Source organism: Nomascus leucogenys, chromosome 12, assembly GCF_006542625.1.
Source record: "Nomascus leucogenys isolate Asia chromosome 12, Asia_NLE_v1, whole genome shotgun sequence".
Taxonomy (NCBI): Eukaryota; Metazoa; Chordata; class Mammalia; order Primates; family Hylobatidae; genus Nomascus; species Nomascus leucogenys.
The window spans coordinates 69,689,661-69,717,096 of NC_044392.1; the positions used below are offsets into that span (position 1 = coordinate 69,689,661).

The 27,436-nt window shown below is 36.0% G+C and overlaps 1 pseudogene; it reads right to left on the reverse strand.

Moving 5' to 3' along the window:
- Positions 1-3,954: 3,954 nt before the first annotated feature.
- LOC100597899 lies at positions 3,955-27,330 on the reverse strand (annotated as a pseudogene).
- Positions 27,331-27,436: the final 106 nt, after the last annotated feature.

A 27,436-nucleotide genomic window follows, 5' to 3' on the forward strand; every position in this document is an offset into this window, starting at 1 on the left:
TGCGTGAGAATGGAACACGAAGGAAATTAGCATCAAGACAGAGAGAGATATTGCCGTGCAATTTTTTTTTTGACTAACTGAATCCAACTCTATGTGAAACCAATTCTGCTTTTCAGATGTTTCAAATGGGTTAGAATAGGGATTTTTGTCACTTGCAAGTGAAATCTTCCACACTATTTTGTAGCAGGTTAGAAAATACTGATAATTTATGATCTAACCTCTATTATTAAACAAATGAAGTAAGTGGTATAAACTTACTATGCCAAAGTTTTCTTCTATGTAAAATGGGAATGATGATACTATCAACATCCCATGGTTGGTATAAGAACTAAAGGGAATAATATGCCCTTCAATCCATAACTGGCCCAAAGACAAGAGAGTAAAAAATGACAATGAGTCTTATTTTTCCTTTCACATGTTTTAACCATTAGCCTACATAGAAAAACAACTCAATTTTGGGGAGTTACTTTGTATATTCCCGACTCTATGCCTTTATTATGCTCTACCTAACAGCACTATTTCATGTAAGGAACATTTAATATGCTTGTGTGTATTGAGTATTGTATATTGTTAAGCATACAAAAATGAAAATATGTAATTCTTGCACTTGAAATGTCCAAACTAAGTTGAAATGCATTATGAAATTTATTGAACAGTATTTATATAAGTGTGTGTGTGTACATGTTAATTATAAATGTCAATAAAAAGGAAGAATGAAGAAATAGAATATGAAAGCGAAGAAAAGGAAAATGATGAACTGGACAGTGAAAGGGAGAGGAGTGGGTGGAGAGTGAAGTTGAGGTACCCAGGTTTCTTTGGATTTGCACTGATAGTCTCTATTCTTCTTGTGCAACTACTAAAATGCTTTTGGCAAACGATTATGACATAAACCGTTTGTTAAAATTTATCCTAATAATTATGAAGACAAAAATATACTTACATGTTACAAAGAAGGAAGAAGGCAACTGTGAGGAATTTGTGATAATATGTATAAATCACCCATTTGCTATTTTATTGGTCAGCACCCATCACCCTGTGATTGTGTATAATGAATTCCATATTATGAAACAGTAAATATTTCTTCTTTTTCTGTGCATATTTTTGTAATTTTTTAGATTGACCCATCATTTGGATGTCCCAAAACCACAGATGCAATAGAAGAATGGAACAAATTTGTACATTTTGTCAATAAAAACTTTATCTTCAGCCCCAGACTTTAGACACCTATATGAAGCTTCCAGGGATCACTTTTGCCAGTTTCTTCCTGAAATACTCTCCCTTGAATATTTGAAATGGTCACTCCCTTTCCTAAAATATTTCTCCTCAGAGATAATTTCCAGCATCATCATCATCTTATCAAAAATGGCACCATCTGGCAATATCTGACCCTTTATCTCACTTTATTTTCTTCTAGAGTTGTTATCAACACCTCTTTATTGATTTGTTTTCTGTCTCCTAGTATGTAAGATACTTGAAAAATGACATTTTGCTTTTTTCCCACAATTTTAACCACAGTTCAAACACCATATGCTCATTAGATACTTGAGCCATATGTGGGCAACATAGTAGTTGCTAGGAAAAAAAATGATGATTTTTAAATGAATGAATAAAAATAAAGTAAAATTAATCCTTAAAATATTTTATTTTGAGACAGTTGTGGATTCACATGCAGTTTTAAGAAATAATGGAAAAATATTTTTAAGCTAAACACCAGATAATCCAAATGTTTTCCCATTTTAGAAGGTAGTCAGTTTTCATAATCAGCTAGTCTCTTCACCTTTAGAAACTACTGGAAAAAGAGCATTACCATTCAATCAAGCTGAATCTACTGTTTATTTTTTCTTAAGTCACATTCCCCACCCTTCATGTGTTTGCTCAATCAAATCAATTTAACAAAATTATAGAAAACAGAAATCACACTCCAGATCATAAACAGAGAAATAAACAGTAGCTACTATTACGGATAAAATTATTTAGAAAATGCCGGCTGGGCGCAGTGGCTCACGCTGGTAATACCAGCACTTTGGGAGGCCCAGGCAGGCAGATCACGAGGTCAGGAGATCGAGACCATCCTGGCTAACAAGGTGAAACCCCAACTCTACTAACAATACAAAAAATTAGCCGGGTGTGGTGGCGGGTGCCTGTAGTCCCAGCTACACGGGAGGCTGAGGCAGGAGAATGGCGTGAACCCCCGGGAGGCGGAGCTTGCAGTGAGCCGAGATCGCGCCACTGCACTCCAGCCTGGGCAACAGAGCGAGACTCCATCTCAAAATAAATAAATAAATAAAAATAAAAAAATAGTATATTCTATTCTTGCACATTTACATGGACATATTTTGCAAAGATAGAAAGAAAATGGTCCAGGTGAGGTGGCTTATGCTTGTAATCCCAGCACTTTGGGAGTCAGAAGTGGGAGGATCATTTCAGGTCAGGAGTTTGAGATCAGCCTGGTCACCATGGTGAAACCCCATCTCTACTAAAAATACAAAAATTAGCCAGGTGTGGTGGTGTGCACCTGTAATCCCAGCTACTTGGGAGGCTGAGGCAGGATAATCGCTTGAAGTCGGGAGGTGGAGGTTGCCATGAGCTGAGATCGCCCCATTGCACTCCAGCCAGGGGAACAGAGTGAGACTCCACCTCAAATAAATAAATGAAAAAATAAAGAAAACCATGAATATTACAAACCTATGATGTTAGTTCTTTTTCAGATTTCTTTCTCCGTAGATGACTGTCATAGACATTTTATTACAATGCAAAGAACAGAAAAAGAAATGACTTATAGAAATAGAAGATACATAGTATTTTTTTTGCCAAACTCTCAAAATATAGATCATAAGGATATAATTTGCTTAAAGTAAAACTTCATTAGCTAATGATTCAATTAGTTTATTTTTGGAATCATTCATTTATTGATTCATCAAATATTCATGCAAAATATTTATATTGAACACTTAGAATGTGCCAGGCACTATATAGGGATTGTATGCTTCAGAGAACAAAACAAAAGATCTTGTTTTCCTGAATTCTAAGCTCTAACTGGAGAATATAGAGACACACACACACACACACACACACACACGTGCATATACACACAGAGACAAAGAAATAAAATACGAGGTCTATGGTGATACATCTATGCAGGAAAATAAAGCAGTGAAGAAAGTAGAGAAGCATAGGGCACTGGGGAGTGAGCAGCTGTAATTTTAAATAGTAAAGTAGAATGGCTACAGAAAGCCTCCTTTGAAATGATTTTTGTTTAAAGACCTGAAGAAAGTAATCAGTGAATCATATTTTGTCCTTAGGAAAAAGCTGGCCAAGCAGTAGGAACAGAAAGAAAAATGAACATGAGGCAGTTATGTGCCTACTACGAAAGAGCAGAGTGGGTGGAGAAGCAGGTACCTTGGTCAGAGAGGAAATAGGAGCTGAATGATTTCGGGCTTTGCAGGCCAGTGTGACACCTTTGGATTTTGCCCTGAATGTATGAAGGGACCTGTATATTTTGAGCAGGGGGTATCATGCCTTTACTTTTGCTTCTTTGGATCACTCTAGCTGCCAATAGGGAGGCAAGGGCAAAAGCAAGGAGACCATTAGAAGTTTTAAATTGCAAAGTATTCTTAAGCCATTATCAATCTGCAAGAGTTGAGAAATGAAAATATAAAATCTTCCCATTCATCTCTATCTCTATCTCTATCTCTATCTCTATCTCTATCTCTATCTCTATCTATCTCCATCTATATCTATATGGAGAACAGTTAATATCTCCGAAGGCTTTCAATGAGTATTAAGCAGCTGAAAAAATTTCCCTAGAAGAAAGCTCCAGGCTGCCCCTTTCATCATTGCCCTAACTAATTCACTATACAAAACTTCACACATACTGTCCTTATCTATGTATAAAACACAGATATTTCTTTCTCTCCATTGTGTTCACCTTTTTTGTTTAAGGAAATGTAAGTGTTAAGCTTCAGTTATCCTTTTTTCATCTTGTAAGGCTTTGTGCATTAAGCATAACCCATACTTTGAATCATACATCAAAACAATTAATGTACAGTACTGAATTATACAGCTGAATATAAAAGGAACTTCATCTCCACTTGATGTACAATATATGTGAAATTTCCCATTTGAATTAATGGAATTCATACACAGGCTCTGTGAAGAAACAGTTTTTAGGAGCTTTTAGAAGATTTATCAGAATATGTGTATAGCTCAATTTTTTCCATATGTCTATTGACTTTTTTGCTTAATTGGTTAATAAGAGTGCTTAAAAACGGACCTGACCACAAAACTCTTAATATTTTAATATAAAAGAGTATCTTCAAAATCGTATCTGTAAGACTAATTGCTAAATGGCTGACTTATTCATACATGAATTCTGTTCCTATGAAATTATTTTTCTAATCTTCCACTTAGTGATTACCATTCTCAAATGCTTACTTTTTCTAATGCTGTTTAATTTCAATGCCCTCCTTCTAATGCCAGCCAATTTTAGATAGTCGTCTGCATATAAGGAGACCTTACTAGCTATTATGGAGCTATAAAAAGTGATAGAGAATCCTTACCCTGAAGGAATTTGTAATTGGTTATTTTAATGCAAATTTGAGTATAGTAACTGTTATACTCAAGGTGTGAGTTTAGAATTTTTTCTATAGCAGATAATAACCGAACTAGACCAGAAGAAAGAATAAGAGTTCAATAATTAGAGATGAGATGTACTAATCATTTGCACCCTAGAGATAACCTATCACTTTTGTGCTCTGTTTGAAATAGTTTTTAAATAATCACTAGCATTTTTATATTTGTAATTCTGAAAACACCTCAACATAAACCAATATTATTTATTTAACATATATTTTTGGAGTGCTAAGTATATACCAGGTACTACTTAAGAATATAACATATATCCACTTATTAAATACTTATAACAATTTTCTGAAGTAGGTACTATCTTTATCCAACTTTACAAATGAGTTTCTTGTACACTTATTCTCCTCCAGTCCTTTATTCCACACAGCAGCAAGCCACTCAGAGCACACACCTCTCTGCTCTAAACCCTCCAATAGATTCCCAAACTACCTAAAGAAAGATCAGAATTTCTGATTGAGGTCTATAAAATATTACATAATCTGGCCCCTGTCTAATTTTTGTCTGTTATTTTCTTCTACAATTCCCTCTATCACTGTACCGCAGCCACATAGGCCTTCTTTTGGTTCCTGAATACAGTTAACCAATCTCATTCCCCTCTTAGGTTTTGTACTTATTCTTTCTTCTGCTTGCAATGCTGTGCCCACAGATCGTCCTATAGCTTGTCCTACTTTTTCATAACAAAGATCTTAATAAAATATCAAATTACCAGAGAGACACAGCTCACATATTCTAAGTATTTGTCACTTTCTATTTTACTATTTTTCTATTTTACTCTCCTACATAAAATTCTTTATGCTCTTAATAAAATAAGTGATTTCCATTTCAATTTTGTTTCTAAGATCCTTGTCTGTGTTCCCCACTTTTGAGCTTTAAGCTTATTGAAGGCAGAGAGACCTTGTTTATTTTACAACACAGAGTCGCTGCAGCTATAAAAGCACTATGGCAAAAAGTACTCTTGGTAAATAGCTGCTGAATGAATAAATGGTTACATAGAGTAACTTCAAATCTATTTTTAAAACTTTAGGTTTCTATACAACTTTTCATACTTCCCAATCCATGCTCTTAATTTGAAAATGTTCAAATTAGCAGACAACACATCGGCCAGTGAGTTAATCTTAAATTTCCAAGCTTTCAGAACTGTGAGACATATAAAATTTTGTTGTTTGTAAGCCATCCAGCCTATAGTACTTAGTTATAGATGTCTGAACAAGCTGAGACAAAGAGGTAAATTATTGTCTAGTAGAACATAGTCAAACTGGACTGAAGTATTTTAACACATTCCACCTGGTTTTTGAGCTAATAATCTTGACGACCCTGATATTCCTTTTTTTTATTTTGGTGTAAATATTTACTGTCAAGATTTCCTATAATTACTTGCTTGTATACTTGGCATTCATATAGTAAGGAAAGAGACTTAAATATCAAGCATGTCTTCGGGTGGAGGTGATGATACATATCGCCAGACTGAGGGCATTACTAGGAGGGATTTCCTGCCATGTCTCCCTTGTTTTCCTATGAGGGCCTACAAGGTCGTGTGTTTCAGATGGAATAGCTTCCAGAGGGAGGACAGCTATAAAGCTACATCTGACTTTATAAGAAAAATAATAAGCCTAAATTATGTTGTGTGCCTGTAATTTCTAAGTTAATTTATCACAAAAACACAGCATAGTCTAGCTTATCCTAATAACATGAGCAAATTATAGTTTTGGAAACTATACAATTATTTTCTAAAATTTGTTAGGTCTGTCTAATAAAGCTGCATGATAATATAAACAGATTATAGTTTTTGAAAATATGTTATTATTTTCTGAAACCTATGTAATGTCTGCCTAATAGAGCCACATATAAGTGGACAAATTAATTAGCAAGCAATGTAATACATTTCCATCCCTTCCAGTCACAGTCTCTCGGCCAAAATTGGTGACAAGGGAACAACCTACCTGCAAGTGAAATATGAAGGAGCATACTGAATATGTGAGGGTGAGCTCTCACTGTCTAAGCCAGAGTGTTATATTATCAGAGGAGATGCTATGACACAAACATTGACCCTAATCATATTTAAGTAGGCATAAAAGATTCAAGTATAAATTATAAAATATTTTTAAAATTAGCTACTACAAAAAAGATTTCAGGTAATAATCCACCTCGAAGTTTTTATAGCTAGAAATTATCCTTAGACCAAGAGATATTTTAACTTTCAGAAATAAAATACACAAGACCTGGATAATGAATGAAATGTTAACATATATACTTCAGTTATACCTTTGCTGCTAGAAGTAACTGGAAAGTTGCAGTGAAACGGTATTTGTAATTGCACAGTAGCCATTACAACTTGGCATGGAATCTACACATCTAAAAATGCAATTCTCTGAATGTAATTATTACCAAATGAAGGGATTCTAAATTGTCATGCTTTCTTGAAATGACATTTATACCAATGTAAAACAGTTTATCGGCCGGGCGCGGTGGCTCACGCCTGTAATCCCAGCACTTTGGGAGGCTGAGGCGGACGGATCACGAGGTCAGGAGATCGGGACCATCCTGGCTAACACGGCGAAACCCCGTCTCTACTAAAAAAATACAAAAAATTACCTGGGCGCGGTGGCGGGCGCCTGTAGTCCCAGCTACTCACTCCGGAGTCTGAGGCAGGAAAATGGCGTGAACCCGGGAGGCGGAGCTTGCAGTGAGCCGAGATCGCGCCACTGCACTCCGGCCTGGGCAAAAGAGGGAGATTCTGTCTCAAAAAAAAAAAAAAAAAAAAAAAAACAAACAAACAAACAAACAAACAAAAAAAACAGTTTATCTAAATTTTGGTATTTTGTGACTATTTAATATATATTATGTGGCCACAATGTTCAGGTCTTAAAAACTGGACATTCTAAACTTCTTTGATAGCATTGGCAGATTCCTTTTGTTAAAATTAAGAAATTATTCAATGGAGTTAGGCAATTTAGCAAAACATTTAAAAAGAATATACATGATTCAGCAATATGGCATTTAATCTTCCTTTCTCAAAATAATTATTTCCGTGTCCATGTGTTCTCGGTGCAGCACACCAACATGGCACATGTATACATATGTAACAAACCCGCACGTTGTGCACATGTACCCTAAAACTTAAAGTATAATAATGATAAAATTAAAAAAAATTATTTCTGAGAACAATTTTTAAAAATAGTTATCAGTGAGTTAGAGATAAGACAATACACCTTTCTTGTTCTAACTCTAGTCAGGTTCCTCTAAGCCCTCTAGACCTGGACCTTTGTGTCAGTCATTGTAATGCCTACATTTCTTAATTTTGGTAAGGAATTTGCTAAGTTTGTTTAGAGAGAATCTCTCATCCTTGATATATAATCCCCTAAATATCTGATGAAGTTCCACAACCCCACATTTCCCCACGTGATATCTGATCACCCTGATTTAAGTTCGGCAAGAATCCTGATAGGTCTTTATAACGGGAATCTCCCCCAATGCCTGATATTTCTTCTTAGTAATTTTCCATCCACTGATCCACACCCCTGATTCTTGGCTATAAATCCTCACTTGCCCATCCTATACTGGGGATTGAGCCCAGCTTTATACTGAGATCTCTTTCCCTCCACTGCAATAGTTCCTGAATAAAATCTCTTTCTTTTTTCATTTGTTTGTTTCTTTGTTTTTTAACTGTCCAAACGTGGTTTCCTTTAAGAGTTAGCAACCATAAATACAGACATCCTTTCAGCAATAAAAAAGATAATTAAAATGCCAAGTGGTTAATATAAAAATAAGTGCTAATTTGGTGAATTTGAGCTAATTTATTTATATACAAAAAGCTAAATATGAAATAATAGCAGTTGAGAAAAGAATTGTTTTCAGGACACAGAGAGTACAACATCAACATAAATGTGGAGAGAAAACAGAAATGATATATGCAGGTGAACATTAAAGGACTGATCTAGCTGATACTGTGGTTTTCATAATAGGCATAATCCTATTAGTTTTAATACAAGTTAAAATGTACTGAGAGTACTGTTCTAAGTGCTTTGCAGGTGCTTTGTCTTTTAATCCTTATAAGCACTTTATGAGGTAGGGACTATTGCTGTCTCCATTTTAGATATAATTTTAGATATAGTTTTAAAAAATAAAACTCACTCCGAAATGGAAAACAAAATATTAATGCTCATAAACCAAGTACCTTGTGAAAGTCAGGGTTGGGAGGAGGCCTGGAGAGAAAAAGATACCATGGTTTTAGGAGGCAAGCATGTGCAGAGGTGATGCATGCTAATAGAGTTATAATTTCTGCCATCAAATCCCTTTCAAAACCTCTCATTATTAGCTTGTCTAGCTTGCTTAAATCAGTTCTTTTTAAATAATCAGTGTTCATTTGTTGTTTTTCATGTCATTATTTAATCTTATTTCCTGAAACCACATTTCCCCGTGGTCCTAGTGGTGCTAACAGCCTCCTTGTTACTACCAGCAGGATAGTAATATCCTTTGGTATTTCAAAGGATATTTCAATAGTTTTCCTGCACCCTAAAAATAGTTTTATAAATAGCCCCTCTGCAGTCTGGTAGGGAGATCGCATAAAGGTTAGGAAGAGGGACATCCCATTTCCTGAGCCTTTGGACACTCTTCTACAGTGTGCCAGGAAAGTTCCAAATTTTACCTCATCCAACCATAGGCTGTATTGAGTCTAAGCCTTAATTAACTAACACAGCACATGAATTACTCCTCTCCAAGGTGTTCAACCCAACTCACTAAATTTTAAACACTGTGGCAAGAAATGTGTCCCACTGAGCCTTCTATTTTGTCCAACTTGCTCAATCATTCTTCTGCACTCCATATATGCACCACACGGTCCTGCAGAAATAGATTTGTGAGACTATTCCTCAATGGTTGTCTCCTCATATAGGCCTTTACATCTTATGAGAGATGGTGCTGGGGTGAACCTCTTTAATGATTTGTAGCAATAAGAATGTCAATGGTAGTTCTGAGGTAACTAAGCTTCAACTTTTGAGGCAATTTCTCCAGATGAAGTTACAGAAAGACTTCCATGCAGAGGAGGAAACAGCTTCTTCAAAAGGGGGAAGGAGGTCTGTCTCCAGTGGCAAGTGAGGTTTAGAGAAACTTGGAAATTTGAAATTCTTGGCCTTATCTATACCTGCCAAAATGCCCTCATATTCTAAGGTCCTATTTATTCCTTACCAGTGTGCTTACTTTAACATAAGAGTTGTAAAGTGTGAAACATTTGACAATCTAACTCTGTATCTCTTAATCTTAGATTCAGTCTGAAATTCCCAATTATTACAGTAGACAAGGGACATTTTAAAATTTCCACGGAAGTGCTTAATTGTATGTCCATCACTTTTAATTTCTTTTATCTTCATATACACACTTCAACACCTTTCTAAGAAGCCAGATGACTCTATAAATGTAATAAATACTGTTTCTAGCATAACAGTGGCATAGTCATTTGTACTCACAGTATATTGATCTGAACCTGTACCATATTCCATACAACCAGTTGGTTATTTTATTAGTCATAATTATATTGCTTACCATGGATATCTTGTATTCCATTTCCCTCCAGCTTGATGGTTATCTTTAAGCTCCTTTAATAGGTGAACAGCCTAATCCAAGAATTCTATTGGGAGGGTTTGTTTCCTAGAGACAATTTCAGTACCAATTACTGTATTAAATGTGTTAAATCACAAATCAGATGCATTCCATCAAATTAGGATAATTTGAAGGTTTAATGAAGTATGAGCAGAAAATAGAGAAACCACAGAAAATTATGCAGCATACTGAGATTAAAAACTATAGAATTACAAACACTTAAGACCCAAAATGTTTAGGAAAAGAAGCACTATCCAAAACTTGAAAAAAAAAGTTCAATAAAAGTGTTGTCCCAGGAGGTAGAGGTTACAGTGAGCCAAGATCGCACCAGTGCACTCCAGCCTAGGAGACAGAGCGAGGCTCCATCTCGAAAAAAAAAAAAAAAAGAAAAAGGAAAAGAAAAAAAATGTTATCCTGAGAGCAAGAGTGACCTTCATTTCATGAGCACCTAAAGCTGGATATGACCCTAGTGGAAGTAGAAATAATAAGTACCCATAATTACTCTACTTCTTCCCTCTCTTTTCCCTCTGGGTCTTCCAACTGGCTAAACCAAAAGAAAAATAGAATTCCATTGTATAGATATACTACATTTAAAAAAATCCATTTGGCCACAAAAAAAGAATGACATCATGCCACTTACAGCAATGTGGATGGAATTGGAGGTCATCATTTTAAATTAAATAGGCCAGGAACAGAAAGACAAGCATCGTATGTTCTCACTCATATGTGGAAGCTAAAAAAAATTTGTTCACAAGGATGTAGAGTGGAAAAGTAGAGAACAGAGACTGGGAAGAGTGAGTAAGGAGAAGTGGGAGGATGAAGAGAAGTTTTTTAGTAAGTACAAACATACAGTTCAATAGAAGGGATAAATTAAATGTTTGATAGCAGAGTAGGGTGACTATAGTTGACAAAATTGTACTGTACTTGAGTGATGGACACCTTAAGTACTCTGCCTTGGTCACTATCCATTATATACACGTAGCAAGATTTCACATGTACCATACATTTGTACAAATAAACAATGGAAAATAGAAAAAAAAGGAAGATTGGGCACAGAACAAATTGGAAAAGGGTGGAAAGCTAATCTGGGGGCAAGTGGGTGATATCTCACAAATAATACCTATGATGACCTTTCTCTCCTTAACATCTCTGCTCAGGTATCTAATGGGTTTTTCAAGCTTAGCAGGCCCAAGCCTAAAATCTGCTCCTCCTGGGTTCTCCTTAAATCAGAAAATATATCCTCATTGAATCATGTGTTCAGACAAGCAAACTCAGTGTCATCTTTGACGCTTCAAACTCTATAATATATTGTATCAGTAAAATATACTGAATCTACCATCTGAATGCAGGAATACAGGCTGACTCTGACTACTTAGTACTTCCTCTGCTGTGACTACTCTAGTCAAAATGACCACTGAAATAACCTTCTTAATATTCTCTCTGCTTTCAACCTTACACACTTGTAGAATATTTTATAATTACCGTGATCCTATAAAAATAGGCCATTTCATCATTCCCATGTTTAAAACCTTAAGAAGACTTCCCATCATATTCAAAATAAAATCCAAAGTCCATATTATGGCTGATAAGGCTCTAAAATCTATAAAATTTAGATATCTTTATATCCATATTTTCTATATCTTTTTGTCTCAGGCATTCTACTTTAGTCACCCTGACCTGCTTCAATTTCCTTGACCACTACCAAGCAAATTCCTGCCACAGGGCCCTGGCCAATCCTCCACTTGGAATTATTTCATTCCACATATTCAGAGGCTTTCTAAGTTCATATGTATCTCTGCCGAAATCTCACCTTCTCAGATAGCTCATCCCGAATTACCATATATAAAATTATATGTATGTATATGTGTATGTATATATATGTCAATAGTTACTAAGATAGTATGATGTGGCCAAAGATCTCAATAGTGATTCTCAAATGTTTATTTATTACAATGTAATTAAATTATAAAATATAGTTTTATAAAAATACTTTAATTGAAACATGAATATGAAGCACATCCTTACAGCAAATTTTAAAATGATTAACATAAATGAAGGTGTGTATAGACTATAAGGTATTGACAGATTGAAAAGAATTTTATGAAACAAATTTTACTTATATCTTAGTGACTTTTTCTCTAATACTAACTCACCCCTAATTTTGAAGTGAAATTTTAGCCATTTTTGTTTCTTTGAAACTTTATCGGTAGCTAAAATTTACCCTGGAGCGGAGATGGAAGAACTTCTTCAATGGCATTAAATTATGTCCATTATTTTTCTTTGGCTAAATGTTTCTTATAACATCTTAAAGTTACGTGAGAATATTAAAGAGAAAACCTTGCTTTATGCTCTCAACTTTCCTATTTTAGGGTTACAGCTTGTTTGTTTTGACATGCAGAAAATAAACAAAAAGAAATAGGATAAAATGCAATAATAATTCTACATTTCATTATTTACAGAAGTATGTATTTTGATTTACCTTTCTAGATGTTTTAAAAATACGTATACTCTCGATTACTATGAACTTTGATTCTGCATATAAATTCTATCACAAAATATGTAATACTTAGAGAATGTTTTCTGAGACTTAAATACTTTTAAAATTCGCCAGGCATGGTGGCTCATGCCTGTAATCCCAGCACTTTGTGGGGCCAAGGCGGGCAGATCACCTGAGGTTAGGAGTTTGAGATCAGCCTGGCCAACATGTTGAAACCCTGTCTTAAAAATACAAAAATTAGCAGGGCTTGGTGGCAGGCACCTGTGGTCCCAGCTACTCAGGAGGCTGAGGCAGGAGAATCACTTGAACACATGAGGTGGAGGTTGCAGTGAGCCGAGATTGTGCCACTGCACCCCAGCCTGGGTGACAGAGTGATACTCCATCTCAAAAAAATAAATAAATAAATAAAATTTAGGAATCTGTCAGTTCAAGACTGCTTTAGAAATAAGTTTTTAAAAACCTCTTTTTTAAGGGCTTGCATTGTTTTAAAATAAAGGGGGGGATGGTAAATTATATATAATCGAGATTTTTTAAAACAGAAGCTTTAATTTGTTTTATCATAGTTGCAAACTTACTTTTCCTGTGTAATGATCATTAGAGAAAATAATGGCATTTTTCTCAGGGGAAAATTAATTTCCAAATTTAGAAAGTAGGTGTAATTTAACATTTTACTAACATTGTTGCTATTTACATGAAGGTGATATAGATGTTAAATTATATTTTACCTTGAAGACTGAAAATGGAAACTAATAGTTTTACGTGAAAAGTTAGCAGAAGCTCTGCAGTTTCACAGATGCCCGTGTCTTCTTTCTCTTGCTCTAATTTTGGAACAGCAAATATCAAGTAGAACTGAGATTTTGCCTGAGTGGTGGTAGTGACTCACCCTTGACTTGTGAATGTGAAATAGGCTTTCAGCTCAGAGGCTTTTCTACATCACATTGCATGCTATGTGGTGCTCTGACTCACAATTTCTTTTTGGTAAGAGTGAATAAAGGCAGTTGTACTCACAGTTCCCATCATCTCTAATTGCACAAACCTTCATAGTATTTGCCTTGTTCCTTATTAGTATGAAATATCAGGCCTCCATACCATTTACAAAGACAATAATAGAAATGTAGACAGGTAAATTCAGAAAGAGGTTGATTTAGCAAAAGTTTGCGATGGCAGATAATTCAAATAGAAAAAAAATATTCTTACCTCTGTTCCTTTAGTGATTTGCAAACAAGTTGGAAGATTTGAAAGACCTGTTACCTATGTAAAAAGCAATTTTTTTATGACTGTTTTATTCATTAGCTCCCTCACTTCTGGTTGTTTTCTTTTGTAGATGAAACAGACAATGTTCTCTTAGAGTGATATGTTTATAGGTTTTTTTTTCTTTTCAAACCTGAAAGGTATTTAAAAGAAAACTTGCAAATTATAATTTTTAATGCTTAGAATGTATTTAATGTAGTATATAAGAATCTCTTATGTATAATGTTCTTAATATTCTTCAAATTTAAAATTTTTAACTTATTACACTCTTTGCACTTGTCAAAAACTACTTTGCCCAAAATCTTAATGGATTATAATTTTTGAGTTAATAATTGATAGAGTCTGGATATTTGTCCCTGCTCACATCTCATGTTGAATTGTAATCCCCAATGCTGGAGGTGGGGCCTGGCTGTGAAGCAGGATTTTTCCCTGACCCCTACGTGGAACTCCAACAGGGTGCCTTTGTTGCTCAGGCCACCACTCTCAACTTCTTGCGGGAGGCAGCACGTGAGTGAGGCAAAACTGGAGTGCCGGACTGCTAGAATCAGCTGGCTGCTTCGGTGCTGGCGGGATCAAACTCCACTCACTCAGATCTGCTGCATTCCACCCCTCACAGGGGTGACCACACAGGTGAGTGGATGCAGGAGCCAGGAAAAGCCAGGTACAGTCCCAGAGGGGCCTTGCCAAATTTGCAGCTATTAGCCGGCAACCACTGGTTCCCTATTATAAGCAGAATGCTGAAGTAGGGAAGAAAAGCCTCTTTGCATAACAAATGTAAAATAAAAAATAAATACATAAAAAAAAGCTTAAGTAGGCGGGAAAAACCTCTTGCTCTATGAAAATGGGCTCCTTTAATTACCGTATCATTCCTCTGGCTCTAACCAAGCTGGATCCCTTGGTCAGGGAAGAAAAGACTATATGGGCCCATCGCAGGAGGGGACAGTGAGCAAGAAAAATTGGCCAACTGCATGGAGCCCCTGGCCCCTAGTATTTTCCTGGGGTCCTGGCGGCAGCTGCAGTTCTCTCCTGCCCCATGTAGCTGTTGGGGATGGCACTTGCATACTGCAGACCCTTCAATGCACCCCAGCTGGGATGCGAAGGGGTGAGGAGGAAAGCTGCTGTGCACCACACATGCTTGCAGCTATCGGGTTTGGAGTGGTGGTCCTACCTCTAAGGACAAATGAAAATCTTATTGTTCTGAATTGCATATCTGGTGGCTGGGCCAAACACTCATTCTAATTAGTAACATTTCTTCAGTTTGTAGCAAACCCCTTATCACTATAAGAGAAGAAATAGAAGCCATTTCAAACTGTGAAAGAAGAAAGAGAAATATATCATAGAAAAGTCTGGGGGTCGTGGCTGACACGCTAATGGGCAGTCAGGGACTGGGCTAGTCTAGGGGCCTTCTATCAACACCAAAGACTGACCACATCCAGATGCTTTTAGTTGCCCCAGGACTTTATTTTGGTCCCACAAAATGACTAGACGTCTGTGTAGGGAAACAGAGCCAAAATTCTTTCTACCCAAAGAAAGAGATAGGTGGCCGGGTTGCAACCTGTCCTCTGCAAATGGCACAGCTCAGGGAAAAGTCTGAGGACAAGAAGTCTTGAAAAAAAAGTGAAGAGACTGATGCAGCAGATCCACATTTACTCACCCTTCTTACAAATTCCAGATGAGCTCCCTTATGAAGCAGGATATTTCCCTGACCCCTTCATGGGACTTGCAACAAGGGTGCCTCAGTTACTCAGCCTGCCGCGCTCTCAACGCCTCATGGGAGTGAGTACATGAGTGAATGAGCTGGAAACTGGTGTGCGTGAGCTCTGGAATCACCCAGACACTTCAGTGCTGGCGGGATCAAACTCCACTCACTCAGACCTGCTGCATTACATCCCTCACTGGAGGGAGCACACAGGGGAGTGGGTGCAGTAGCTGGAGCTAGTGCTTTTTGGCACTGGCAAGAGTGAACTCCATGCAGGCCACATGGTAGCATCCAGGCAGGGTGCCGGAGACTTCTGAAGCCCCAGGGCACATGTTACAGTGCTCTTTTAGTCTGCGGAGGGCTTAAGTGTTAACAGCTCAGTGGGCCCTTCGCCCTTTCACATGAGGCAGCTGCCCTTGGCCAGTGAGAGCAAAGGACCAGTGTGACAGCAATTTGTATCCACACTTGCGGTTCTCAAGCATCCAGGAATAATGAGGTCATATGAACAAATTGAAGGATGGTAAATGCAGAGGATGTTATTGCCGATGAAAGTGGCTCTCAGCAGGAAGAGGATCTAAAAAGGGGATTGGGTGGGTAGGTAATTTTCCTTTGGAGTTCAGCCATCTCCAGCCAGACTCTTCTCCAAAGTTACACTGTCAAACTGTCCCTCTAAAGTCAAGCTGATTCTCTTCAACATCCAGCCGTAGTCTCTGACACCCTGCTGATTCTCTCCTTTCTTCTGGCTGAGGGTAGGGTCTTTATAGGCACAGGATGGGGGGCGGGGTGGGCCATGGGTAGTTCAGGAAAAGGCAACATTAATGCAGAGAAACAAGGACAGAATTTTTCACTTTGGGCCATGGTATCAGGTCTTTTGTCTTGAGGGTAGGGTTTTGTCAGGGACCCATTCTTTTCTGCCCAGAATTTCTTTGCCCCTGACCTTATCACTTCAAGGTGATTGGATCATGGGGGTGAATCTCTCAGGAATGGCTTGGGCCATCCCCTTGGTGATAAGTGAGCTCTTACTCCGAGCTCACATAAGATTTGGTGGTTTAAAGATGTGTGGCCCCTCCCCACCCACTCTCTCTCTTTTTCTCTCTCTCTTTTGCTTGCTCATGCTTCCTCTATATGAAGTGCCTGCTCCTGCTTTGTTTTCTAACTTGATTGTAAGCTTCCTGAGGCCTCCCTACAAACTGATGCCAGAACCATGAGCCAATTAAATCTCTCTTTTAAAATAAATTACTCACTGTCAGGTATTTCTTTAAAGCAATGCAAGAAAGGCCTAATAAAATAATGTTAATAATCTGAGTCACCCATGTTTTTTTTTGGTAAATTGGTTACAAAGACCATATAGTTTTGAAAAGTAATAATTCAGTGTTTTTTATACTATAATCCCATAGTGTCTATTTAAATATCAGACCATCCCTTAAACTAGTCTTCTGGAAGTCCTTTTTTGTAGCCATTTCATTAGTTGTTCATATTTATTACTTGTATATGAAATAATAGAATGATACTTAAACGATACTCTGGGCCATGAATACATTTCTCGGAAAGTCTTTTTGTTGAAATTTAACATAATCAAATTACACTGATTAAATTATTTATTGTAAAAATTCCACCTACCACTAGGAAAAACTTAACTCTGCATTTTTCAAAATGTAGTTATTTCCCAAATAAATAAAATATGGCAAAAAAACTATGTATATTTTGTGGGCCAACATATATGCTATGTCTTCTACAGCTGTTGTCTTCTGAGTTACTTTAGGATGTGCCATCCTGTTTTACACATAAGTATCTAAAATATGTAAATTTTTTCTCTGAATATGTGATTAGTTTCTTTCTAGTCAAAGCAGATTTCCCCCATGATCAACTTCAATCATCTTTCTTTATTTTGTAATTCTGCTTGAAATATGCTTATTTTTATTTATGAAAAATGTGCCAGAATATCTGCAAGTGCAATTTTGTAACACTTATTGTAAGCATATTTTCCAATTTAAAATCGAGTTTACAGCTAGAAATAGCAGAACAAATGAAAGAAATATCATTATGAATTTTTAAATGCTATGAATTCAATAGCATGGCTAAGAAAACAAATGACAATCCTTTGGCACTATTTTTATTTTAAGATCATAGTAGGAGTGGACAGAACGTGTTTAATAAATTAAACTGATATAAATCTATAATATATCATTTTAAAGGCTTTTCACTCAGCACACAATAGTTCATATTTAAAAAACATTTTAAAACTGAATTTGGATAAACTACACATATTGAGGTGGTCCCATGGTCTTTCATTTTTAGATGTTTTCAATGCTGTGCCACTTATTGATTTATTATCTCTGATGTATAAATTTCCCCTTTTTATCTGTTCTGTGAAAATAAATCGACCCTTCTAAATATTTTTCTGTTAACATTTTACACTGAAGCTTTGTCAATAAGGAGTGGTGAAGAAACACTGCAGAATATAAAGTTTTGTTTTCTGCTGTTTTTGCATTCATTTGGTATGTTCCTGCACTGTACCTGGCTTTTCCTGGCACTAGGCTCCTGTAGTGCCCACAGCTTCACCACTGCCTGCCTTCTGCTATGCATGGAGGCCACCAGCATTTAGCAACCAGCTGCTCTCTTCTGGTACCACTTTTGGCTGGTTTTGTAGAAAACTGCCCCTGGTGAGACACACCCCCATGAATTATTTTCCCCACACCTCGGAGAACATTTTTCTGGCAAGTCCACCATAGCCATTTCTCTGCCCTTCAGTGAGTCACAGCTATGTACTCTCCAAGGATATTTTGTAAGGCCCATATGTGTCTTTGGGGAAGGGGGTGCTATTTCTTGGATGTTCTATCTCAGCAATGGAGTAATAATTCTTATTTTGATTTTTTTTTTCTATAGTCAGTGAATTTACTAGAGATGCTGGGGTATGTTAGCTTCTGCAGGTAGATGTATCTCCACTCATGAATTGTTTGGTTGACTGAAACCTGGACTCAGCAGTAGACTATAGTTAATGAGACTGAATTGCCAGATCATCTGTGGCATAATTCAGCGTAGGAGATATAAAGGCTTAGCTAGGTAGGGCAACTGAACTGAATTTATTACTCAATTTTCATTTGTAGCTTTGATATTTTTATTGGGACAAATCACCATAGCCACTGTTGAAGTTTCTTGTGCTTTAAAATTACCAAAAACTTAGTGACTGAAAACCTCATGTATCATCTTATAGTTCTGGCAATCAGAAATCCAAAATAAGTCTTAGTAATCTAAAATCAAGGTATTTGAAGTGCTCAGGTCTTTTCTGTAAATTTTAGTGGAGAATTTGTTTCATTAATTTTTCAGCTTTTAGTGGTCACCTATACTTCTTAGTTTGTGGTCTCTTTCCATCTTCAAAGCCAACACTGTTGAAGCTTCTCTCCCTGTTGAACTCTACATCTGACAACACATCTTTTCTTTATGATTCTGACCCTTCTTCCTCCCTCATACAAATACCTTTGTGTTTATATTGGGAGTCTCTGGATAATTCAGGATAATATTCCATTGTGAAGATCCTTAATTTAATGAATGTACAATGTCTCTTTTGCCATGTAAGGTAACAGATTCATAGGTTCTGACATTAAGACATGGTCATCTTAGGGAGACTGTATTTAGTTTATCACAATCTCTGTCACTTGGTATGAAGCTATAGATCTGACTAATTCCTTATTCTCCTTACTAATCTGCAAGTGGTTTGCTTTTAACTGGCAGGTCCAAAAGTATAGTTCTAGAAGGCTGTTTCAGGGCTTTGCCAATTCTTTTCCATGTCATAATATAGTCAATAGAGAGACTGATCATCTTGACAATTCAAAAGACATCTAAGTGGTCTACTAAGCTAATGACATCCTACTGATTAAACCTGATAAGGAAGAAGCCACAAGTACATTTTATGAAAAAGTAGGTGGAAAATGTACCCAACACAATTTCATAAACCTGCCTTCCCAGTGTAGATTTTTTTATTTCAATGCTCTGGAGCATGTCAAGATAGCTTCTCCAAAGAGAAAGGCAAGTTGTCATACCTCTCATTATCTACTATGAGCACAATACTTAATAGTCTATTTTGGATTTTTCAAGTATTGTATATTACCTTTTAGTGTGCTACTTTGGCTCATCTACAGAATTGTACACAAGATAGCCATTTATAAGTCGGTATGAGAGCAAAAGAAGATGACTCCACAGCAAATTCAGATTCAGTCTGTAGTATAAGGCATTCTAATACTTGGGCCTTGTTATTCAACAGATTTATTAATATTTATAATGTATGTAGCATATAGGAATGCTATATGAGTCTCTGGTGAGCATAAATAGAAAAATTGCAGAGAAAATCTCCAGGATTTTGAATAAAATCTGTGCCATGTTTAGCAGATGATACTATTCTCCTTCTGAGAAACAGACTCTGACTTGCTACCAGGTCTTGGTAGAGAATGAAAGCCCAATGATGGAACCTTAGATGATCAACATACCTTAGCTTTGTGTCATTTCTCACATTAAGCATGATCAGGAATTCATTTCAGAGAAAGTAAAGTGCAGAAATAAACTTATACTAATGTAATGCATTTGTTTTACCACACATTTCATCACCTGAAGAAGCTGGCCTAACTGAAAGATAACACTGGCATATTGAAGATTCATTTTGACACCAGTTGAGAGAGATGCCTAAAAGGATAAAATGTACTTCAGGATACAGTATGTTTTAAATCAAAATTCTTTATATAGTATGGCTTTCCATACAGCCAGAATCCTTGAGTCTGAAAAAAATAAATGTGGAAATGGGAGTGGCTCCTATCATAATATACCTAAAATCCTACCATATTGCAGAATAATTGTAGATAGAAAACTTTCAGGGCACTAATCGAAAGGCTGATGTATTTGTGAAGATTGCTAACCCAATATGAAGCAGAACAAGAGGTGATTGCATGGGCTAAGCTAATGGAGGACAGGAATAATTTTTTATGGAATAATTTTTCTATCTAATCCAATGGAAAAGTCTCCAAAGTTATCAGAAACCTGCATTCAAGAGTAATTTTTATGAACTCTTCCAAGGAAGCAGGCTTTGGACTGTAGCTGATTATAAGTCATTTTTTTTGAATAATTGTTTCCTACATGGTATGTTTGAGCTCAGTTTCTTTGGAGACATTAATTCTCAAAGTGGTATGAATCTAGAAAGAAAACTCAGTTAATGCATTCGCTAAATTGAAAGAGGAGACTATCTCCTGGACTTTTGGGACTACCTATGTCATTAAACTAATGGAAAAAAAAGGAGGATTAATCTACTGGATGGAGTGATTCACGTTAACTTTTAAGTGAAAAAGTATTGCGTCTACATAATGAAGTCAAAGTAGACTGTATACATCCCAGCAGATTCTCTGGGGCACTTTCCAAGTATATCCATGCCCAATTGTAAACGTTGATAGAAAATCTCACAAATCAGAGAAAAAAAAAAACATATACTGAGGGTTTCAGACTTTCTGAGAATGAAGATTTAGGTCAATACAGAAAAGAATCTTGACCAGAGGAGGTGAACTCAAGGGCAGGGAAACACTGAAATGGTAGTTTGAATGAAGCTGTAGATATCAATTATTATTGGCTTTTAAAAATTGAAAATAAAACATCAAAAGATAAATAAGGGCCTAAAATATACATTTGTGGTATATAAGAAAAACAAAAAGTAATTAAGTAGACCTTCAATGCATATTAATTACATGCAATTTAAAGTAGTTTGTAGTTAATAATAAGCATAAAATATGTAACTGAAGAGATTAACTATTTAAATATAATCTATAATTAACATTGTATTTATTTTATTTGTGATACTTTTTATTATAATACAACTTTACTTAGATTATAATTGTAATGAAAGTATGCTATTACATGCAACAAATATTACTTCTCATGGCTAATAACTTATTCTATAATCGAAACATTTTTGGGTATTATTCAGATTTCCATGTCTATGCATATTTACAATGTTAAAATAAAAACAACTTCTCGGATTAATAGTTTACCTTTAGTAGTGACAGATATATTTGAGGTTGACTTTAATTTTCACTGTTGAACTCAAATTGCCTATCAGAAAATTGCTAATTTAATTCTGAATAATTAAAAAAGTATTTATTATAGTATTTTTGTGAATAATCATAAAATAAATTATTTTAGCTAAATTAAACTTAAGTCAAAATGTAAGCTTCTTCATATCAACAAATATACAGGTTTCAAAAATGGTATAGTTTGGAATATACCTCATATAGTAAAATGTTAATATTCAATTTAAGAAATATTAAATTAATTTTGTAAATAAAATTTTATTTGAACACAATCTCACTAATATCAATTGTAGGCCTACAGCTGATTTCACACTACAACAGCAGTTATCATATTGCTTGCAAAACTTAAAATATTTTCTGTTTAGTGCTTTAGAGAAATTTTTCTTAGGTTCTGGCCTAGAGCAATGCTTGGCCAAATAATTTACTTGGCAGCTCCCAAGTTGTTAATATTTATTTCATTTTCTTTCATTTGCTCAACCAATTCTCACTGTGCCTCTAATATCTGGGTTTCATAGTTTGTAACTAGGTAGCCCAGTGTCTGGGACTTTGGATTTACTTATATCTGTGAAAATCAGCAGGGTTATAGGCCTGACTAGGTCTCATTAAAGCTGAGTAATGGTAAGTCTACTAAATAAGCAGACACAGATAAAATCCTTGGTGTGTGATTTGTAGTTTGTCTGGGAATGCAGTTCATGAGAACTGAAGAAAATTCAATAACACAGAGGTGAAATATTTCAATAGTAATGGCAATATACATAAGAAAGGCAGATTGTTTTCTTTACCATAGCTGCCTTCTCTTATCATTAGTTTTGCAGAGAATATAATAAAAAATGAAAACATTTTATGTAAATTTTTATTTGACCTTTCAAAAGAAGTATGAGAAAGCTGTATTTTTTAAAGGTACATTGATCAGAATAAGCTAAATTTTGCTTTGATCATAAACTGCTCCCAATTCTCATCAGCTTATAAAAACTAATGTGTGTCATTTAAGTTAAATTTTCATTGTGGGTCAGCTTTTGTTCTACACCACATTGCCTTAATTCCATATCTGTAATAGGCAGAGGAGCTCATATCTAGAATATTGTTGGTGTTGAGGAAAAAGAAACATGGAAAACCAATGAGTTCTTAAAACATCGGCTCTGAAGTGGCCAAAAAAAGTTATCTGACCACTCCTAGGTCCAAGAGCATAGGGAAGTAAAATCCTCCTGCAAGTAGAGACACTAACAAGCCCGCCATAATTTCTTTTTCAGGGACAGAAAGCAAATATTTAAATATTTTGATCAATAACTTTAAAACACTGTGTTTGGCATATAATCTTGGATTCCTAGTAGATATATGTGTGTATAGGATTCTGTAAATATGTGGGCAACAATTTGATAGCAAATCTAATTGGGGGTGGGAGAGGGATATAAGAAACAATGAATAAATCACCTAGGTCAGAATATGGTTGCTTCTGATAAAAGGTTTTTGAAAAAAGTCAGCCTATAGAATAACTTGAAAATGTTATGGTACACAAAAGAGAGAGGTTCAAAGAAAATTCTGGGCTCAAAAGTAAATATTTTAAATGTATTTCCTATATGGTGTATAGTTTGCAGTATGATATGCTATCACTGTCTTTCAACTCTAATGTCTCAAATTATTTGGACTTTTGATAATACTATATCAAATATTAAAAATGATCAGATTCTTTACATTTTATGGATGAACAAAAAATATGTCCTTGGTATATAATTTAAACTCCTCTTTTTTCCAACTTTCTCCTTGGAGAAAGTAAATTTCAGCATATTGAGGGAATCACAATTGCAATTCCAAAACAGCAAGTTTTCTAAGATATTTTCGTCAGAGAGTGGGTGCCCTTGTATCTCTTAGCAGCAGGCTAAAATAAATGGCCATACAAAATATATAACCTGTCTTTCTTTTCTTGAAACTGAATCCAGGCAGATATCATTGGATCTCTTCAAAAGAAACCCAAATAGAACATTTGCTGAATGTGATCATTAGAGGGAGAGGCAAATTCTCTTGAGTTTCAAATATATATAAAAATGATTCCATGAGTTGAACTTTAGTGAAGCTGCTAAACTCCAGGGACAATGAATATATGCTACAAAGTTTCAGAGGGGAAATTTAGAGATTTTTAAAAGAAACAAAAAAGAATCATACAATCATTGAATCTATCACTAATGACACAATGTAAAAAACTGTAAAATACAATCTGTAGATATTTGAGGGGAAGAAAACAAAACTAATGTCAGAATCTTGCACTCATCAGAAATAACATACGTCTCTTGAAAGGAGGAAAGAAAGACATTTCAATGGGTTTTATGGCAGAATGGGATGAAGATATCATCAAATCTTCCCTAAAAGCAATGATCAAACTAGACACATTTAAAATATATATATATCAGCTTATAAAATATATATATATCAAATATAGATATATCTATATCTATCTCTCTCTCTCTCTCTCTCTCTCTCTCTCTGTATATATATAATATATATATATCAGAGCTCTGGTAACGATATACAAAGACACACAACAAATTTTAAAAGGTTTATACATGAAAACTACTAAACCTTTGTCCAAAACCATGTGAGACTATGGCATTCTTATCTCAGTCTTCCTTCATTCCCTTAATTCAGCCTCAGTGACTCAGTTATTCTACCAGAGACCAGTCATGAAAAACAAAACACCCCATCACTAAAGAGAGCCCATTGTGACCCTGCATCTCCAGATTCAGAGAGGAATATATTTTGTGAGATTGACAGTAACATCAGCGAGTTTATAGAGAGTGAATGACAAAGGCCAGCAGATCCACTAGCCAGAGATTGTGATTATGTATGAGAAGCAATGGACCAGATTTAAATTTTGACAGATTAGCCAAAAATTTAAAAGAAAGATCCAGGAAATGAATAACAGTAGGGGTTATAATAAACACACCACACATTCCTATGGTTGGCTGGAAGGCTGTGCTTTTGGTGGAGAAACTAGAGTGGGCCTCATCTATCCATACATTTCTGGCTAACTGGGAATGTGCCCAACTTCAGAAAAGATACAAGATGGCCAGCTAAAGTGAGAGTGAGACATACCTGTGAAACACCTTGAATGCATTATTTCAACGCACACACACACGACCACCAGTAAGGGTGGTAGCCTTTAGACTCAAGATGTATAAGCACAACTTTTGCCTAATGATAACATGAACACTAAGCTATATAAACACAGAAGTGATCCCTAGGGACTCAGACTTAAAAATTTAGATTTAAATTCCACAAATTGATTAGAAATATCTGTGAACAAATGTCATGAGATTGCTCAGATTTAATCCAGGCAAGGTGCTAAACAATAACAACAACAAAAAAAGAGCAACAAAACAATCTTTGGAAGAAAACTTAGAATTCACCAAAAATATGGTATTTAAAATGACAATTTTTCAATGGAAAGTTAAGAGACTACAGAGTATATGACACACACACCAGTAAAATGCAGCCAATATAAAGTGTTTGATATTAGAACTAGCAGACAAAGTTTTTAAAGCAGCTATTAAAAATACATTTAAAAAATGGAAACCATCTTCAGAGAATTAAAAAAAAATGATCACAATGATTCAACATAGACAGAATGCCCGTAAAGAAAATAAACATTAAGAGAAACAAATGGAAATTCTGGAGTTGAAAAGTAAAAAGACTAAAATAAAAGATTTTCTAGAGGTTTTCAATAGAAGATTTGAAATGGCAGAAGAAGGCATCCACATACTTTAAGATACAGAGATAGAAATCTGAAGAACATAAAGAATGTAATATATATTATCTTTTTTCAGTAAATCAGTGCCTCTGTTTGGAATCCTCAGTACCAGTTTTTTATATTTCTCAGACAGGTCTGCCTTCACACATCTTCCCTGAAACTAAAGGGCTTTTTTCAAACAGTGCTCAACCATTGCCATTTCATCTTCTCTTGTCTCCATCTCAATAAAAGCCTGACTTTTCATCCTCATCAATATGTAATTCTTTATTTTCCCATAAGGCTCAGCAAGTTTGAGGACAGCACTATCAGAATAGCAAGAATGGGGCAAATTGCTGAGATGTATCACACGTCCAAGCTCTTGCCTTTGATCAAACTTCTGATCTGGCTTTCCTTCAGGTTACTTTATTCTTTTATACTTCTGGGATAAATGAACTCTCACTGCCTTGCCTAATACTAACGCTGGTGTGGTTGTATAATAATCCACTGCAGCCTGAGCATCCTCTGTGGTTGCCATTTCAGTAAATGCCTCATTAATTTTATTTAGAATCAGATGATTTGAAATGACACCAAATGGTTCTACCAGCTGTAATAGCTGGTATCTCAAGTTTTTCCCTCTCTGAAAATCCATGTGAACAACTCTGCTAGTTTCCACGCTGCCATTTTGCATGTGTCTAGGTCTTTGCAGGTTTCCATTTCCAGCACCCAGATTTCCTCTTGGTCCAATTGCTGGTCCTCCAAGATGAAATGAGGGAGGTGGAGATCCCAGAATTCCTGGTGCTGTGTTTGAAGACTGCTGCAACATGAATGGATCACCCATTGTGTGTTCTGTATCATTGTCAGGATTCCATTCTGGGTAGATTTCAAGAAGAAGCTGGCATCGACGACTGTGGCTTGCTCCATTGATATGTTGACTTAACTCCTCATTAGAATGAACTGGCAAATCACATATAGAGCACAGATGGGTATAACCCTTCAGTAAGAGTCCATGAAAGTCTTTAATATTGCTATTTGGAGGAGTGCCCCTCTTTTTCTCAAAGAGAAGTCTCTCTTGTAAGGGGTCAGGACCATGACCACATCCCATTCTCTCATACTCACTGTCAAATTTATGATAGTTATGCAAGGTCTCACCAAAAAAGAATCATCCCTACACCTTTCTCCATCTTGTAATCTGTCATCTTCATAATCCATTCTGTCATAATAACCAGATTCTTGAGAATGACTTCCATGATCATAATGAAGCACCAGGTTGAGACTAGAACCACGATCATCAAAACTCTCTCTTCTAAAGTGCCTTTTTTTCTTCCAAGTCATCCCTAGGTACTCTGTATGGTGGCTCCCATGCAGCAGATCTGTCATCTCTACCATAACTCAAGGTAGGGCCTTCTTCAGTTCTCCTCCTTTTAAGCTGTAGAAGGATTTGGGGCAAATTCTCAGGAGTCATCTTGTCCTCTGGTTAACGACTCAGTTCATCTAAGTCTCTAGCAGACAGACCAAAGCTGGCCAAAATGTTACTGGCCTGGTCTGCATCTCCACGGTGTTGAGAAGATAAAGGGAGTAGACCTCTACTTCCAATGTTAAATATAGACGGTAAATTACGGAAAGAAGTACTAGCAGAAGACCATGCACTATGAGCTCCTTGTTGATTCAATGAAGAACTCGTTCCAAGATTCATTAAACTAGCAAGGCGTGCAGTACCCTGGTTCATCCTTCCAAGAGATGCTGACATACTTAAAGACTGGGTAACAGCAGCAGGAAGGCCTATACCTACCGCAGACAGGTCACACCCATGACCCTGTGAGTCCCTACTGAGAGATGACTGTTGGAATGACTTGGACATTGTAGAACTAGCTCTTGTCTATTTTATAGATTTAAAAAAAATTTTTTTTAAAGACGGCCAAAAAGAAAGTTCAAACTAGAAAGCTAGGTAAAGTTTGCTTCAAAAA